At 42.9% G+C, this 10,573-nt stretch overlaps 1 protein-coding gene across 2 annotated transcripts in view; it reads left to right on the plus strand.

Moving 5' to 3' along the window:
- Window positions 1-10,573, plus strand: part of LOC113534608 (transcription initiation factor TFIID subunit 4B) — an 85,698-nt gene that overhangs the window by 68,296 nt on the left and 6,829 nt on the right. The window lies entirely within an intron of this gene.

Consider the following 10,573-nt stretch of genomic DNA (forward strand, 5'->3'; position numbering starts at 1 on the left):
ATTACGAGCCAGCTCTGCGTTTCTACACATCCAAATCCGGCCGCGTTACAAATGATGGCGGCGCTAACAGAAGCCCTGAGTTTCTCTGTCTGTCACGTCTCTGTGTGATGGAGCAGGGCATGTATTTTTTAAGGCTGTATGAATTATGTATCTGGGCAGGCTGTAATGAAGCGGGCTGACTGATGGCGCTGCTGAAACGAGAATCTGCACTCTTCCTCATCAGTCGTGTGACTCGTTACACACCACAACTGTTTATTGTCTGACTTGTCTGTAAAGCCTGCATGTGTGGGTGTGTGTTTATGCTCCACATGCTCACACATACACATACTTGGACCATGTGGGATGGAATCAACAGATGTCACTTGTCACACACACACACACACATGTCCTTACTTAGAGGTCTGAGCATCAACAGTTTGTCATATTGCCTCTGATTTCCAGTGAGCAGCCTGATCACGGTGTTCACAGTCCAAGAAACCAACAAAAAAGTGTCATAAATACAGCTGAACAGTGAGATTTGAGAATGTAAAAATATCATTTATGATATATGATTACGGTTAAAAACATTCAAAACCGTTAAGAGTTACGAGATTCAAAATCACAAGTCAGTTGTTTTTATCTACTTGCCAAATCTTAAGCCCTATTCGGAGTGGACTAGTTTTACATGGGGAATATTTCTGGGGATTTTAGTCCAGTCTGAATCTGTCACACCAGTAATTTTTACATACAAAGTGTACACGTGGAAAGAGTACATCATATTTTCTTTTAAAATGATTAGTAGAAATAACCCCAGGTAATACATATCCCATCCAAACTGACATGTTGGCAAAGATTCTGTTACATTCTATTAGAAAAGAAGTTTGCATACAGTAAAACTGGACAGTTGAAAATCAGAAAAACGTCACCTGGTCTTTTTCCAATCTTCAGTTGTGCAGTTTGGGTGAGTCCATTCCTGCTGAAGCCTCAGATTCCTGTTCTTGTCTGATAGGAGTGGGACCCGATGTGGTCTTCTGCTGTTGAAGACAGTCTGCCTCGAGGTTCGAGGTGTTGTGCGTTCTGAGATGCTTTTCTGCTCATCACAATTGTAAAGAGTGTTTTTTTTAGTTACCCTAACCATCCTGTCAGCTCAGACCAGTTTGCCGATTCACCTCTGATCTCTCTCATAACAAACGCTCTTGATACGTGAGTCGACTCTCTGTACGCTTCTGTTGCATGTGAGGTCACGAGTATTCGTGTACACGTCATTCACTCATTCATTCATCTCCTGTAAACACTTCATCCTGGTCAGGGTGGTGGTGGATCCGGAGCTTCCTGGATGAAAAGAAACCGGGAGGAAACCCAGACAGACATGGACACTCCACACACACACACACACACACGCTTCCTTGGCAGTGTACTGCATTTCTTTTTATCAACTAAAATTCTCCATTTCAAGCAAGCTCAAAAATTCATTTCATGCAAAATTTAATTATTTGATGGGTGGCGCAGTGGCACAGCGGGTAGCGTTGCTTCCTCACAGCTCCAGGGTTTCGATCTTCAGCTCGGGTTACTATCTGTGTGGAGTTTTGCATGTTCTCCTCATCTCTGTGTAGGTTTCCTCTGGGTTCTCCGGTTTTCCTCCCATTATGCTTGTTTGGGAAAATTAGTCACAAAATGAGTGTGCTTTTAATCCTTTGTGTGTGCGTGCATGTGTGTGTGTTCGTTCCAGAGGCCTCAGTGTATGAGGTGTTGCTGTAGGTGTGTTTGTGTTGTGCCGCCTCCAGCTTTGCACCTCAGGTGGAGAAACACTTTCTCACTCCATTATCTAAACTCTTGTAAATCTACAGCATCATCTGTCGTGATAGTTAAACTGAGTAAATATGTAGATAAGGTCTGCACACACACACACACAAACACACACACACACTATGCCAGCTGCTTTTAGCCTGAAGGTCATGCAGGTATAGACGGAAGTGATGCCTGTGGGCTCTTTGCTAAAGCAACTGCCAGCTGATTTTATTCACGTAACACTGAGCAATACTAGCATGAATTTTCTGCTTCAGCAAAATCCGAGAGCACTTTCTGATACGTATCTGACGCATTCTCGGTCTGAACTGGACTCCTGTAAGTACTGGATCTGCGTATTCTGTCTTCCGCAGCTTGGCATTGGAACGTGGATGGAAAAACCAAAACACTTTCGGGAAACGATGAGTGACCTGAGCTTGCCAAAACCATCAGAAACACTTACTCACACAGCATTCTCATGTGTTTCCTGCTATTTTTCTGGGATATTAAATAAGAACTAATCTGTCCTCAGAAGACAGCGAGACTTGAGTTGTGTGCACGTCTCAGTAGGTGCATGAGGAGCTCACAAAGACAGGAGCAACGGATCATAACACTGCGAAATATAACCGAGCGACTGGCAGAGATCAATACAGTTCGTGTGTATACTTTATTCATTGAGAGTGAGAGTTTCACTTCCCTGTAAAGCGTTTTTAGGGCAGATTTGACAGCTCTTGGTTCGGGACTTGTCACGATCAGATGGGAGTTCGCTCTTTACACTCAAAAAGACCCCATTACTTGTTCAAAGCTGAAAGTGAATAAGGTCTAATCCCTAATTCAGTTTAACTTTTCAGAATTTTCATTTTATTTGCGCTCTCCCCACTCATTTTCAGGATTATCTGGTAATAGAATGTTGCATTTTGTGAGGATTTTAGGTTAAAATGTTTTGCTATAATTCAGTTCTACAAAGACGTCGGAAGAAATCCCGGTCGGTCAGCGTAAACCTCGAGACTCAGCAAGTGTATCCCCGGTTGTTAGTGCCGACTCCACCTTGCCGTTGAGGAAGGATTAAAATTTAACACAACTCAGGAAACGACTTAGCGAACGGCTTAAAATCAACAAGCCCTCATTAGCCGAGTCTTCTGAGGATCTGCGTTTCTACTTGAGCCTTGACGTTTACTTCCTAATTGGGTTCGCTTTACATATGAAACCCACTGAATTTTTAATACACACTAAAAAGAAAAGTTCCACAGATGCTGTCTTTAGTGCGTAGCCAGAGATATCCAGTATGATATCCAGTCGGGGTTGAGCTTCTGTGCCAGGGAGTGGAAAGTTCAAATCTCAGAGAGCCATTTTGCAAGAATAAGCTTTTACATTCCTTTGAATAAAAGCACCTGCCAAATATGTGTCATACTTGGTGTGTTTTTTTTTTTTTTTAATGAAATAGGTAAAGTTAGGGATTAGTGATGCAACAAAATTTCATATAATGATATGTGTGTGCCAGCACAGAGCAATGTGAGATTATGGTTTCAATCGTTAAATTTTATTTAACGTCCACAAAATTAAACTATTAAATTAAAATATTTCAACTATTAGATTATTAAAAACTAGATTTCAGTTCGCAGTCAGGTCTTTGGTACTGTGTAATAAAAGTACTGCTGATATTCATGAAACTCTCGAAAAAGATTTGCCAGTGTGTTAGTCATGCTGCGTTCAACTTAACTCAGAAGTGTGAAATCTCAACACGGATTTTCATCATGTTTGAGCTACAAAGTGGAAAAAAACATAGTCATAGTCCATCAAAGCAGCAAGAAGCTAGCCAGCTAACATTAGCCATGATGAGTTTATGATGTGCTTACCTTCTCAAAACAGCAACCTGTATGTTTAGTGTTATGGATGTAACCAACTAATGTGTCTATGTTGATTGATCTAGAGTAAATACTATTATAAACCCTTTTAAAGAAGTCGAGTGGTAATTTACTTACTGTTGACGGTGTGAACAGTTGGAGGTTCTTACTTGGAGGGCGGAAATTCTGAGTTACGAGCTTTTGTTGAAAGCAGCTGGTTTACTGGTTTGCTCTACCTGTATTATTGTAAGTCCTGTCCATTGGGTAAAAAGATCCACTTTCTTGGTTATGAACTTAGCAGAAAACGGCTGGCCTATCAGTTTTTTTTTTACACTGACGTATACACAGATATAGGGCGCTTTGCTCTGTTAGTTATGGAGAAACATGCATGTGCGATAGCCGCTGCAACATGAAACAATGTGTGTTTATCTTTCATGTTTTTTGAGCCAAAGACAAATATATATTAGGAATGGTATGAGGATCTCTCCTCATTCCAGTAGATATGGTCTTATATGATTGGATATACTGAGCGGGAGCACTGCCAAGATGGCCGCCGAGTGGCAGACTAGAATCAGTCCTCTGCCATGTATTTGAGGTTGGTGCTGAGAGGACTGTGAGTGGGTTGGTCAGGCTGTGGTTGGACATGGGACAGCACAGAGTTACTGCTGGCGTTTATAAGCCTGCAGTCCTGATTCTTGTGTGTTTGGGATCATATTTTCCTGTTTATTTTCAGTGCAGCTGTCCAGTGTGTTTCAGCGCGAGTTGTTAAGCCACAAACATCTCTGTTTGTACGTCTGAGACAGCAGCACCAAATGTGGGATGTGGATGTGTCTTTTAATCCACATATTATATTTCCTAGGCAGTAATTCACTGTGGAGTATAAGACGCACCACCTAAATCCTGAGAAAATCTTTATATGTGTGGTTGCATTAATATAGTGTTTTTTTGTTTGTTTGTTTTTTTTTTTACATAATGCTTATTCTGCCTATAAAACACACACTACGCTACCACAGCTATAGGATTTTCAGTGAAATTAGTGTAAATAACTACCATAAATGCTGCAGTAGCACGCCTACCATAAGAACACTAATAAATATTACAATCAGGCTAATGGAAAAATGATAACGTCCTCTGCTTTGCATTATAAGTTGCAGCAGCTGCTAAAGGGCAAAAAAACATGTTTATCGTCCGGAAAATACAGCATGTGCATTTGAAGATGCACAATTAACTGTAATTACGCCTCAGCGGCTTTTGTTTCTTTGTCTCCCAGCTGAAACTCTTTTGAGAGAAACAAAAGGAGAGTGGAAATAGAAAGAAAGAGAGTAATAGAATGAGAGAAAGAAAGACTGTGAAGCTTTTACTTCCAGTTATAAAGGTTTTGAAGCACTTTTGTTTTCGGGAGGAAGTTTCACCGGGTGACCCGTCTGCCTGGTTCTGTTGTAGTGTGCATGTTTTTGTTTCTTGTATAGGAATATCTCAGTTTTGACCTTGTTGGGCCATATGACATGACCCCACAAGTTTTTAATAAAGCTTTATACAGCTTTTATTTAAAAATAAATAAATAAATAAAAGAAGGTTTTATTTTTTATTTCTGAGATTATGGTTAGTGGTAGGTTTAGGTGTAGCATAGCATTAATTAGCTGTATTAATAATTATGTCAATGGTAGGTCCTTACAAAGATAGTAAGACAAAGATGTGTGTGTGTGTGTGTGGATTTGTGTTTGTGTGAACTTCCCCCCAGAACAGTGCTTCAGGCACTGCTTTCATCTAAGCAGTAACCTGTGGACTGTGTGACTCAAGGCGATGCAATTGCAGCTTTGTCAGTACACTACTAATTAGAAAATTCCTGACCTCAAGCGAAATGTTTAATTATGTGTTGTGTCAACGAGTTTGCAGAGTTAATCCTGCCTGGATACACACTCCAGTGCATGTGACACAAAAACCGACTAACACTAACCTTGTCCTCAAGTAGCCGGTTGAGACGGAGGCCGAGACGACTGATGCTAAAACTCCGGGGCTCAGATAGAGAACGAGGGAAAAAAGGGTGTCTGTGTGAGACTAAACAATGTGACAGAGTGAGGTGAAGAAAGAGAGAGAGAAAGAGCATGAGCTCAGAGGCAGTGATTCTCAGGCGCGAAAGGCAGGAAAGGGTTAAAGAGAAATTGAGCGGGGCTGCTGGGGGGCAGCGGCGCTGCAGAACATGGCAGTGTTCGTGCGAAGGCAAGTCATTTCCCGAAACACTGCAGACACAGCGCCCGAGGCACTGCGAAACCTTTGGAGACCAAAATGGCTTGCAGGAGTTAGAAGTAATAAGGTGTTTTTTTTCCCCTTCGCCTTCTTTCTCCTTGACTGAGATCGTGCGCCGTTGCTATGCATCGCCATGGAGCTCGCTCGCTCGCACTGTTTTCTGTTTTATGTGTGGGTATTAAGGCGTGCAGCGAGTGGCCGTTTTTGAGATTTGTTGCTCTTTAGCTGGGGAGAGAATTGAGGTTGTTTGTTTTGAATGTAATTCCTCCATTTATCACAGCACTCAGAAGAAGTGCGACTTACTCCATCCTTACTTCTTTCTCTTTTCACTTTTTCCCCCAGTCGTTTAGGCAGAAACCCGGGCTCGGTAAATGAAACCAGTCCGTCATACCCGCCGTTTTTGCAGCTCGGCTCCTCCCTCACGTGTAATGTAGTGTGTAGTGAGCTTAAATGACTCTCTGATTTACATTCATGAAGTGCTCACTTTTCTCTCCCACACGCACTTTATAAAATTCCCCTGACAGCCTGTAAAATAAGATATTAACACACGCGCACAGGTTAGTCGACCCACTGTGGCCTCCTGGCTGACCCGTAGCTCAGTGCACAAAGCCTTGTCTTTTTGTTCTCCGCTCCTGTGTTTGTGCTTCTTGGCTTCAAAGAGAGCTCTGGCCTGTAATCCACTCCGCGTACATCTGCAAATTATTATTCTAATTCTTTATACGTTTATTGGAGCCGAATAAACTCCACATCAAATACATCACTCGGGCGATGTCTTGAAACGCCCCCGGGCCAATCAGCCAACATCTGTTAACTCTTTCTAAAATGTCCTCATCGGCCTTTTCTCCAGGCACAAAGAGAGAGAGAGAGAGAGAGAGAGAGAGGGAGAGGGAAAAGAGCAGGCCTCTGGTCTTAATTAATGGCAGGACTTATTATGGAGGTGGATTTTGGAGAGAGGGGGTCCGGTCCCATGATGCCGTCAGGGTTTGGAGGAGAGTGAGGCAGCATGGAGGTGACCGTGTGCTTCAGCTTTACATCCTCCCACTGCCTCAGGCTGACAAACTCAACCCTCTCCATCTCAAAAACAGATTCTTACTTAGCCTGAGTCTCGGTAGCAGGATCAGCCCCGATGCACGCGTTCTCATTTTACTGCTATATTGCGATAGCTAATAACTGATTTAGCCGTCTCTGGAGTGCACTCACTGCACAGTGACGCGATCCACGTCCTTTTATCATCCTTTCATGGCTTCTAGTCACCTCTAACAGTTGTCTTTAAAATTCAAGTATCACACTGAGACTTCTCAAAGCACACGTACAGAAAATTTGCACTCTCTAAACGATCTGCCTTCATGTCAGTGACGGTTTAATGGTGATGTCTTGAATGATCCATGTTCGCTACACTACTGTACAGCCCGTTTAAAGGGATTAGGTTTTTCTCGAGACAGGAATCCAGTGTGCATCGTGTATATGGTGTGTTATCATGAGGAGGATTGGCCCTAAACCCAAACTGGAGTAAACATACACGTGAAAGTGTTTCACAGTTAACAAAGATAATATATCCTGTGTTTTTTTTCTTCTGTTTCTCTGGCCAGCTTTCAGATAAATATTAATTCCCCTACTCTGCTCTGTTCTTTGTCTGTGGTTCTTCTTTATTTTTTTCATGTCTTCATGAAGCTCGCTTTGTTCACAGGGGGATTATGCTGGAACAGTTTTGGGCCTCTTAGTTTCTGTGAAGCAGAAATCTTCATGCTACAGCATACAAAGACATTCTAGACAATTTTGTGCTTAAAATTTTATGGCAACAGTTTGGGGAGGAACCACATATGGGTGTGGTGGTCAGGTGTCCACATACTTTTGACCATATAGTGTATGTGTCTGTCTGTCTTTCTGTCTGTGTGTGTGTGTGTACATCTATCTATAATTCCTGTATAATTCCTCATTACTGGCAGGAGAGACACTGGCCTTATAACCCATGAAGATGTACACACTGTAACTATAACACCACTCTTACTCAATCTTAGCTAGTATCAGCTAACTGAGCAGCCTAGCCTGCTGTGGAGATTAGATCTATTATCATCAGTAATGCAGATGAAATAAAGATTGGTGTAACCCTTCGAGAGAATGTGACCTGCTTGTGTGACTTGACATCACATCATGTATCAATCAACATCTCAAAACAGATTTTTATTGATTATTATTTTTAGAAACAACATTGCATTTAATATTGCCAATGAAATATTTTCGAGTCAGCATATCGTAAATCTTCTAATATGTTCTCACCAACAAGACTTGTTTTATCCACTGGTACTTTGTCCTCTGTGTTTCTTTTACTCGCTTGCACGCCAAATTGTGACCTGATTGGTCGGGAGGTGAAAAAGTGCTTGATATCACTTGATACTTTTCTGAAAAGTTGAACTGGGGAGGTGGGACAGAGAGAAAGAGAGAGACACTGACAAAACAGAGAGAGAGAGAGAGAGAGAGAGAGAGAGAGAAACAGAGAAAGAGAGGGGGGCAAAATAGAGAAACAGAGAGACACACTGACAAAACAGAGAGAGAGAGAGAGAAACAGAGGGGGGCAAAATAGAGAAAGAGAGAGACACACTGACAAAAAAAGAGAGAGAGAGAGAGAGAGAAAGAGAGGGGGCAAAATAGAGAGAGAGAGAGAGAGAGAGAGAGAGAACATGCATTATTAATGGAAAGCAAATTTAGCAAAGTGGAAGCTGCTCTACGCTGTGTCCTAACTGACAAGCTGCACAGTGCATTATGGGTATTCTGCATCCCATAGGCTACATCATTATATCCTGATGCAGTGCATTGTGGGATATTGGGCTACACCAGATATTCTACACTACGCTTTGTAAAGACAAGAATGTGGCTTTCGACGTGTAGCTGAAGTCTCTGAACTCTTCCTGGTTTGTAACCTCTGACTGCTTCCTGTCCTGGAATCTGACCAATCAGAGTCCAGCTTTCTGATCTAAGAGGTAGTTAGAAACTCTCCCTCTCTCACTCTCTCTCCGGCCGTGCTGAAAACGGAGAAATGTTTGCGGCATGTTTGTGTGGTTAGTCCTGATAGGGGGTCTCCCTCCACCCCACCCCCCACTGTCACTTCAGCCATTATTTACCCATAATGCTCAGTGCTGGGGCTTTTCCCCCAGTGAGAGCTAAATACCCACACAGGTCTGCGAGCGATGCGCTGCACTAATGTGTTGTTAGCCTGCGTGTGTGAACACATTATGACCAGATTAGTCTTCATCCACACTCACACACACCCCGCACACATCACCTCTCACCATGATCCTGATGGCCGTGTGTGTGTGTGTGTGTGTGTTTGCCGCCAGCAGGTTGTCAGCAGTGGGTGTGTAGGTGAGAACGTCAGCAACAGTAACCTCACACCATTGTGGCCCTCATGCAGTTATCTGTTGTCTTTTGTGTATGTGTGTTTGTTTCTCTCTCTCCTCTCCATTGCTCTATTTTTCTTTCAATCTATTTTTTCTTTCTTCCCCTTTTTCTTTTTCTGTCTCTCTCTCCTCCCTCAGTCCTGAACTCCAGAAATCCTCAGGCAGTCAGAAACATTTCTACACTTTCTTTTTCTTTCGTTCTTGCTTTCTTTCTTGCTTTCTTATTCGGCCACTTAGTGTGTACAGACATGTATTGGTGTGTGTGTGTGTGTGTGTGTATGTATGTGTGTGTTGTAGGATGGATATGTCGTATGACATCATGCCTGTGAGCTGCCATCACAGATAAAATGACAGATGCTGCTTTTAGCCGTGTGGATCTTCTTGTCTCTCTTTCTCTCTTTTCTCTTTCTTTTTCTTTTCTGTGTTTTCTCTCTGTTTAGACTTTACAGACTCTCATTGTTTGCATCAGGCTGCTCTTTAAACCTGGAAATAGCGGCATTAGCGAGCAGCCGTGCATAGCGCATCACGCTTTGTTTCCGAGCACATTGAATCTTTAGATGCTTTTTTTCTCTTCTCTCAACATGAGCTTTCAAGATGTGGGAGAGACCATGAATACGTGTGTGTGTGTGTGTGTGTGTGTGTGTGTGTGTGCCTCTCTCTCTCTGACCTTTCTGCCTATATTTGGATCGCCAAACCACACACAGAATGGCACACACACACACACATATTGTTCTCTCCAGGTGGACGGATGTGTTTGATTGGCTGAGCTGATGATTGGCAGTAATTGCCATGGCAGCAGGCAGACCGGCCTTTCACGTGAGGTCATCTCTGATTGGCCTGATGAGGCAGCTGCAGGTGTCCTGCTTCCCCCTGAGGGCGTCCTGAGCTCTGCCTGTCACACACTCACTCAGCCTTGACACACACTCCACCTGTGTGAATCCGAGAGCTCTCTCTCTCTCTCTCACACACACACACACACACACACACACACACACACACACACACACACACACACACTTGCAGCTTTATGAGAACATGAAGGTGGTTGTTATTAGGTCGGTATAAAAGGCCTCGTATGCATTTCAGACCAAAGCCACGGCTTGAACTCTGACCAGAGCCAGATGTTTGCAATCACAGCCCTCGCTGCCTCCGTGATCCGTGTTTATGGAGCATAATCCCTCTAATTGTGAGCGAATGGATGGAGGTGGATCAGACATGGCTTCCTCATTCATGCCAAACATCGTGGGTTGTGTTTTTGAGCTCTTTGTGTTTCTCATGTCTTTCATCTAAAGAAATTTGATGAAGTCTGATTTTAAATGATTC

Source organism: Pangasianodon hypophthalmus, chromosome 6, assembly GCF_027358585.1.
Source record: "Pangasianodon hypophthalmus isolate fPanHyp1 chromosome 6, fPanHyp1.pri, whole genome shotgun sequence".
In the NCBI taxonomy this organism is placed as follows: Eukaryota; Metazoa; Chordata; class Actinopteri; order Siluriformes; family Pangasiidae; genus Pangasianodon; species Pangasianodon hypophthalmus.